Here is a 9,235-nt window from a genome sequence, read left to right on the forward strand (position 1 = left end):
TCCTTTTTCTGATCATAACTCATTACAGATTTCATCTGTTGACACCAAAAGCTAGTTCTATAAACATGATGGATGTACTTAAAATGAAATGCTAACCATATACTTGTCTATAAATAATATACCAGGTTATATATATACATTGTAAGATGCTGTGACATTTATTTGTTGATGGATTAATAAAATGCAGTGTGGCCCATTTGAAGTTATACAATTATGTTAGGTAGACAGCTAGGGACCTCTGACCCCTCCTGAGGACAAGGTGGGCTTCTGCCACACCTGGGGAGGAGGGAACACCCTGTGAATCTGCCGATCAGAACTTAGCGCACCAACTGCCAAAGAATGCAGAGGGCTCTCTGGCCCAAGGACCGAGCAGCACCAGTATCATACAGTCTGGAAAACGACCTAGAACAACAGGCTTTTGGAGGGCCTCATGGGAGATCTGGGTCCATGGTAAGCCTCAGCTCCTGTAGCTCCCAGCTGGGCATCAGAGTGTTCCACGGTGATGTCTGAGCTCACACAGGGTCCAAACCAGACACTATAAAAACAAGACCCAGACAGCAACGAAGGCTTTTTTGTCACAAGGGATCCATTGCTTGTCTGCGGTGAATGTATCTTGCTCTCCCTCTGTAGGCCTATAGCTTGCTCTTGCTCTGTAATCCTATCTTTCTATCCTCAGTAAAGCTTCTTTTCTGCTACCTTGCTTTTGGTGCGTCTGGTCATTCCTTGGCCAAGGCACACCAAGAACCGAGAACAGACAAGATTACTGACCCCAAACCCTGACAATTATTTAATAACTATTTTAATTTCAGAAGTAATTGTTCAAATGTTACTTGCACTTGGTTAGTCAGGTTTGTATTTGTTAATCCAGCCTTCTTTCATCATAACTGGAAACATAATTCATCTGTTTTGAAACTTAAAATAATTACATAAGAAATCATATTCATAGGACATAAAATGAGACATTACTATAGATAAATGAACAAGATAAAACAATGGCCATAATTTCAACAATTCTAGGTGTGTGTCTTTGAAGGAAATGTTTATTATGCTGCTGTGAAAGCTGCAGATACCGGGATGAAATCGCTTTTGTCAGACACAGACGAAATAGGGCCAGGAAGCCTCAAAGGAGAAAAGGCTCATGTTTACATATCTGAGGTAAAATCTGTTTCCAAGGACTTTCTAAGAACCATTTTGCATCCTTCACACATGTCCTGTTTTGATGAGGTTTATCAGTGGACAGTCTTTAGGGCTGCAGTAATTCAGATAAGATGGTCTAGGAAGAATTCTTGCTTAGTGGTGACATCTCCATGATGTCAATGAACTGACAACTCTGGCTTTCAACCTCTGGAACCAATAACTCTAAGCAGCTTATATAAATCTCCTCTTTTTGCTAATCAAGTCTCCTCTTTACCCTTTCGTCACTGACTGCACTAGTGGCTTATTTCATGCATTCCAGACTATAGTCCTCATTCCCATTCCTGAGTAAACTCAACACATTTAGAGATGATGTTCTCAGTGTGTTTCTTCAGGTTGACACTGTGCTCTGATGTCATTATCCCCAACATAAGACTCCAGAGTCACCATGATCCCTTAAGCTCAGAAATCAGACACCCCTTGTTACACTCCCTCCCTCCCTAACAGCCGTTAGACTTTCTTTCCTTAGAGTCAAAGGAAAACCAATCACTGCTGACTTTAACCAGTTGCCTGCCCGCCCTTTTTGTGGTTTTCACACGACTGACCTGACCACAGTTCCTTTCTGATGAGAGGCCGCTGACCATGGGCTAGTCTTGTCCAGTGCACAGAGGCTAAGCACAGGATACCTCTGAGCCCTCCCTTTCCCTTTGTGGGGTATGTAGCCTAATTGTAAGCATGTAAATGTTTAGTCTCCACTCCATAGTGAACATGGGACATATGCGACGTGTGTTTGCCTGCCACCCCTTCATGAATATTCATAGCTCCTCCTCCTTCATGAATATTCATAGCTCCTCCTGTACCTGTATCACATGTGTACCCAGTCAGCACATTTGGCAGGAGTCCCTGTCCCACCTGCCCTCCCTTGGAACACTTGTGTTTGGTTCCTGCCAGGGGCTGGGTGGCCCAGCCTGCAGGGCACGCCCCTCTGTGAGAAATAAAGTTCTCCTCTCTAAATTTATGAACCCTGTGACTCTTTGCTGACAGGATGATACGACAAAATATCTTAGACTGAGTGGCTTAAACAACAGACGTTTATTTCTCACAATCTGAGGGTTCCAGTGTAGTTAAGCTCGAAGAGGTCCCTGTTCGTGGCTTGTAGACTGTGTATTGCCTTCTTACTGGATCCTCACATAGTGCAGAGAGAAAGCTCTGGGTCTCTTTGTCTTCTTACTGAGGACACTAATCCAATCATGGGGACCCTGCCCTCATAACTCTATCTAACCCTAATTACCTCCCCAAAGCTTAACCTCCTAATACCATTACATGTTAGTGCTTCAACATGTGGACTTTGGGAGACACATTTAGTCCATGACATAGTCTATGTGTTTTCTCCACATTTTCACCATATTCTGCTCTCTCACTGATACTCCAAAGTCAGTATTTTATATCTCCTAACCTCTATCTAGACCAAAATAAGGAAAAGGTCATACAACGTACTAAAGTCTCCAGGAAACAAAAGATTCAGTGTAATGAAGATTCAATGTTCACCAAAGTGTAGTACAAAAAGATCTCCATAAGAATTTGTAGAATTTAAGTTTTACTTTTGTTTCATAGTTTATGTTTATTCATTTATTTATTTTCCTATTCTCAAAAATAATACTATAGTATTATTTAGCTCAAGGAGAATTAATGTGGAATACTCATACTAAAAAGTAAAAATTGGAGAGGATTGATGCTTAAATAACAAGAAAAATATTCCTTGTCCAACATTAAAAGATAAAATTAAAATGACATAGCACCTTATTGTCCTTCTATGTGGTTCCTCACCATCCTATGCCCATGGACAACCTAAAACTCTCATTTATGACTTGGGTTTGTGAAAATGTATTATTTTCCATTTATTCGGGCTATGCAACCCTAAGGGTAATATGGAAAAGTCCTGACAGCCAAACACCTCAGAGCTGGAAGTCGGGGCGATGCAGGTTTCAGCAGTTAACAAGAGGCCACACTGCAGCAGGGTGGCCCTAATCCGACAGGACCGGCGCCTTCACGCGGCGGGAGCGCGGGCGCAGGCTCGCGTCAGAGACGGCCTGAGCGGCGAAGGCGGAAATCAGGACCTGAAGACTGCGGGGAGCAGGCCCGGAATGACCCTCCCTCCCGACACAGGGGACCGACCCTGCTGACACCTTGGTCTTGGACTTCTGGCCTTCAAAACTGTGAGGCAATAAGCTTTTCTTGTTGAACCCACCCAATTGTGGTATTTTGTTGTTATGGCATCTCTAGCAAACTAGTAGGAACATTATTCTAAACACAATACCAAATCAAGAGGGAAATTATCTTGCTTGCAGAATACCGACACTTTCTCAAGCCTCTTCCAAAACTAACTTAAAAATGTTTGTGTCCCCATAATATTCTGAGATGAAAAAAAAAAGAAGAGAAAACATTTTTTCTCTGTTATGAGAATGTTTTAACAATGGACTGATCCTACATTGATAATATCTTCACTTTTGTGGTTTCGAACATTTTTCAAAGAGTTTTGAATACAATTTAAATTCCATACTTGACTGACAAAAGTGGGAAATACTGTTGAGGAATACCTAATTGTATTAATTTTCACTCTTTGTACCTTTCTACCCAAAACTGACTGTGTTGGTCACTTTATGTAAGTTCTCAAAGGTCAATATTAACCAAACATTTTATTTTCTCAGTTCAAGTTTGAGAGAACCTACAAAAGGCCAGTGGGCTGGTTCCTGCTGCTGGCACGTCACACAGACCAGATGCCTGCCCACGACACACCGCCGTCCCACACCCCACACCGCCGTCCCACACCCCACACCCCCGTCCCACACCCCACACCGCCGTCCCACACCCCACACCGCTGTCCCCACAGCCCACACCCCCGTCCCACACCCCACACCGCCGTCCCACACCCCACACCGCCGTCCCCACACCCCACACCGCCGTCCCACACCCCACACCGCCGTCCCACACCCCACACCCCCGTCCCACACCCCACACCGCCATCCCACACCCCACACCGCCGTCCCCACAGCCCACACCCCCGTCCCACACCCCACACCGCCGTCCCACACCCCACACCGCCGTCCCACACCCCACACCGCCGTCCCACACCCCACACCGCCGTCCCACACCCCACACCGCCGTCCCCACACCCCACACCGCGGTCCCCACAGCCCACACCGCCGTCCCACACCCCACACCGCTGTCCCCACACCCCACACCCCACACCGCCGTCCCCACACCCCACACCGCCGTCCCACACCCCACACCGCTGTCCCCACACCCCACACCCCACACCGCCGTCCCCACACCCCACACCCCACACCGCCGTCCCCACACCCCACACCCCACACCGCCGTCCCACACCCCACACCGCCGTCCCCACACCCCACACCGCCGTCCCCACACCCCACACCGCCGTCCCCACACCCCACACCCCACACTGCCGTCCCCACACCCCACACCGCCGTCCCCACACCCCACACCGCCGTCCCCACACCCCACACCCCACACCGCTGTCCCCACAGCCCACACCGCCGTCCCACACCCCACACCGCCGTCCCCACACCCCACACCGCCGTCCCCACACCCCACACCCCACACTGCCGTCCCCACACCCCACACCGCCGTCCCCACACCCCACACCGCCGTCCCCACACCCCACACCGCCGTCCCCACACCCCACACCGCCGTCCCCACACCCCACACTGCCGTCCCCACACCCCACACCTCCGTCCCCACACCCCACACCGCTGTCCCCACACCCCACACCGCCGTCCCCACACCCCACACCTCCGTCCCCACACCCCACACCGCTGTCCCCACACCCCACACCTCCGTCCCCACACCCCACACCGCCGTCCCCACACCCCACACCGCCGTCCCACACCCCACACTGCCGTCCCCACACCCCACACCGCCGTCCCCACACCCCACACCTCCGTCCCCACACCCCACACCGCTGTCCCCACAGCCCACACCGCCGTCCCACACCCCACACCGCTGTCCCCACACCCCACACCCCACACTGCCGTCCCCACACCCCACACCGCTGTCCCCACACCCCACACCTCCGTCCCCACACCCCACACCGCTGTCCCCACAGCCCACACCCCACACCGCCATCCCCACACCCCACACCGCCGTCCCCACACCCCACACCGCCGTCCCCACACCCCACACTGCCGTCCCCACACCCCACACCCCACACCGCCGTCCCCACACCCCACACCGCTGTCCCCACAGCCCACACCGCCGTCCCACACCCCACACCGCTGTCCCCACACCCCACACCCCACACTGCCGTCCCCACACCCCACACCGCTGTCCCCACACCCCACACCTCCGTCCCCACACCCCACACCGCTGTCCCCACAGCCCACACCCCACACCGCCATCCCCACACCCCACACCGCCGTCCCCACACCCCACACCGCCGTCCCCACACCCCACACTGCCGTCCCCACACCCCACACCCCACACCGCCGTCCCCACACCCCACACCCCACACCGCCGTCCCCACACCCCACACCGCCGTCCCCACACCCCACACCGCCGTCCCCACACCCCACACCCCACACCGCCGTCCCACACCCCACACCGCCGTCCCACACCCCACACCGCCGTCCCACACCCCACACCGCCGTCCCACACCCCACACCGCCGTCCCACACCCCACACCGCCGTCCCACACCCCACACCGCCGTCCCCACACCCCACACCCCACACCGCCGTCCCACACCCCACACCACCGTCCCCACAGCCCACACCCCACACCGCCGTCCCCACACCCCACACCCCACACCGCCATCCCCACACCCCACACCGCCGTCCCACACCCCACACCGCCATCCCCACACCCCACACCGCCGTCCCACACCCCACACCGCCGTCCCACACCCCACATCGCCGTCCCCACACGGGGACCAAGTCTGGCCTCCACAGCCCCTGCAGGAAGGCCTGTCCTGAAACACACCATGTCTCAGCTGAACCTAAAGCCTGGCGTCCTGTGTTCTACGCTTGGGAAAAAAAATACAAAAGAGGTTTTGTTCTCAGGGCTCCCTCTGCAGCCCGGCGCTGAGGTGGCCGGCGGGCGCTCCTTCTGCTTGGAGAAATGCTCTTTGCTCTTCGGGTGTCGGGCAGGACGGTGGCTGCCAGGCTTCCCGCCAGCCAGGCAGATTCCGCGTTTGCCAGTGAACTGGAAGGCCTGGACTGGTGCCAGAGTCTCCTCCACAGAAGGACCAAGGCGACGTCCTCCGCGGTGACCTGCCGAAGGGCACCCTTTTCGTCAGCAATAAAGAGGCCCCTGAACAAGATGCCTTCATCAGCCCTTAAGATGCTGAGCGGTGGTGCACTTGGGGTCTGATACCGCAGGAATGTCGATGGGCCCCATCCTCCTTGTTTCTTAGGTGTGTTGAGCCACGCGGGGTGACAGAAGTGAGAATCCGCAAAAGCACCAGTCACTTGACAGTTGAGTTTCTTAAATTCTTCTGCCCTACCACTGAAAGCAATGATCTACCTGGGGCAGACAAAGGTGAAGTCAAGGGGGTAAAAGAGGAGCACAACATGTTTTCTTTTGTAGTCAGATAGGCTGATATCCTTGGACTAACCATCTGGCATAACAGCTGTGGCTTTGACGTTGGGGGCAGGGCCCCCAATTTGGGGATTCCTGAAGACATTGCTAGCAGCAGTTCTGACACAGAAACCATTGACAACGAGGAGGCCCATGCCAGCCAGGAAGAGGATGCCGTTAACCAAACAATTTTAGTGAGCAACGAAGAGAGAGATCCTTGGAGATATTTAGTACTGGCATGTGTTATGTTTCAGTGTTGCACTTGAAAACATTAGTCTGTTGTGCAACATGATCTACAACTGGGTAAGTCAGAATGTCGTGCCCGCCTCGCCAGCAAGGAAGACGCGGCAACCGGAGTTCTTCTGACAGTGCTTTAATGGGGTTCCCTTTAGACTTACATGATGAGGAAGACCCAGCCTGGCAGCACGCAGGCTGCTATATACCCCAGAAGCACAACCCCTAAGCTGGGATAGGCCGCTCAGCTGTCGAGCCACCAAAGCATTGGTCCATAGTAGGATCCTTCATTTGCATGCTTGCGCCACAGGGTAACCGACAATTGCGCGTGCGCTGAACTTGTTTACTGCTCTAGGCAAAGCCGGAAACAGGCGCCATCTTGTAATGGCGTTGACACCGCGCCCCACATCAGAATACTATGATTTTTACCAAGATATTAATGTAAAGACTACTTGTTTTGTGACCTAAAACTTTCCTAAGTATTTTTAAAAGAATACAACAGACCTTAGAAGTTTGAGATTACAGATAAATGAAGATCTGCTTTCTTTATAAAATTTTGTGGTTAGAAATGTGATTTGTTTAGTGGAGTTAAACTTGCTCTAGTTTAAATGTAATTGAGAATTAATAACCTATGTAAGTATTTTTAAGTCAATATAGAAAGCTGCAAGAATTATTTTCACTTGATATTATAACACATATAGTATGACAGTTTTTAGAATCCCGATCTTTTGACTTCATGAGCTTCCTACTTGACATGTTGCTTTAACATTTTATGACATTTTGAAAGCTGCTATCATGGCAGCCTTCTGAGTTGCCTGAAAGTGCCATAGTAAACACTTGAAAAATATGTCTCTCAACGGTAATATAGAAAGGAGGAATACTTGAGAAAATAAATTTGGAAACACAGAATCATCCTAAGTCACAAATAGATTGTTTGTTTGTTTGTTACTTTGGCATTATGGAATATTCTTCCTAAAGACTTTGAAGTGTTAGTAGCTTCCAAGGAGATTGGTTTAGTCACTGTGTGTGGAATAACCCCCCCCCATGACATCTAAAATCTTCACAAATTATGTCTTTTTACTTTTATTATTGACAATGAGCAAAGAAATTGCATCCTAAAATGTATGTGTAACAATATTTTATTGTTTTTAAAAACTAGCAATAAAGAGAAATTAAGAATACTGTAACTACCCCAAATTTAGTTCTTGTTAATAAAGCCTAGTTCTTGTTGAATTCTATAAAGTGGAAGAAAAATACAACAATGACAAAACCAAAAATAACAGTGAATTTAAAATGGTAAAGAAGAACCACAGAAAATCAAGAAGAAACAAAGCAATTTCATTAAAGTGATGAGAATCAAGGTTGTCATGGGGACGATGTCTTACATCATATATTGACATAGCTAATTTGGATAATTACTTTGACTTTAAAAAGTATCATTTTTGCCTTTATTCTTCTGTTGAACTCACTCCTGAAATTGTGCATTCTGTTGAGGTAAAGCTTGCAATTTATCTGCAGGATTCTTTATTGATGATTAAATGAGTAATTGTATATTCTAACAGGTCTCTCAACTCAACATGTGGGACTATGTCTATTATTAAGTTGGAAAGAAGAACAATATAATTAGGGAAATAATGTATTTTTTTATCTAGTGTTATGAAACAAATTATTCCAATACTTAGAAGGTCAAAACAACCAACATCTTTTGTTCACCATTTTTGTGGAAGAGGAAATCAGACACATCTTACCCATATGTCTTTGGCTAAAGTTTTCTTATGAAGTTGCAGGCAAATTCTCAGCAAGGCTTTGGCCTTACCTGAAGATTTGACTGATAGTTTGAATCTTTACCCTGGCTCATGCATGTGCTTTTGGCAGGCCCAGATATCTCTCACGTGGGCATCTCCAGGGGTTGCCTAATGACAGGGAAGTGTGTCCTCCTGGACAGGCAATGCAAGGCAGAGAAGAGAGAAAACCCAAGACAGAAGCTGCTGTCTTTTCCTAACCTGATTTCAGAGTCACATCCCTTAGGTTCTGTCATACTTTATTTGTTAGAAGTGGATCGGTGAGTCAGGTCCACACTAAGGGCAATGGGGATAATAAGGATCCCAGCAGAAGACCACTGGGGCAAACTTAGCATTTGCCACAAACATCAGAGTCCATGTATATATCCAATCACTACTTTAGCAACATAAAGGATACGAAGGTGTTTTAAAAATAAAACCGCACATGTACATATACACACATAGCATTCTAACTTTATTTTAAAATATCTTA

At 49.3% G+C, this 9,235-nt stretch overlaps 1 pseudogene; it reads right to left on the reverse strand.

Moving 5' to 3' along the window:
• Nucleotides 1–6,136: 6,136 nt before the first annotated feature.
• Nucleotides 6,137–6,882, reverse strand: LOC105882829 (peroxiredoxin-1 pseudogene; annotated as a pseudogene).
• Between the last annotated feature and the right edge of the window lie 2,353 nt (nucleotides 6,883–9,235).

Source organism: Microcebus murinus, chromosome 23 (genome assembly GCF_040939455.1).
Source record: "Microcebus murinus isolate Inina chromosome 23, M.murinus_Inina_mat1.0, whole genome shotgun sequence".
Taxonomy (NCBI): Eukaryota; Metazoa; Chordata; class Mammalia; order Primates; family Cheirogaleidae; genus Microcebus; species Microcebus murinus.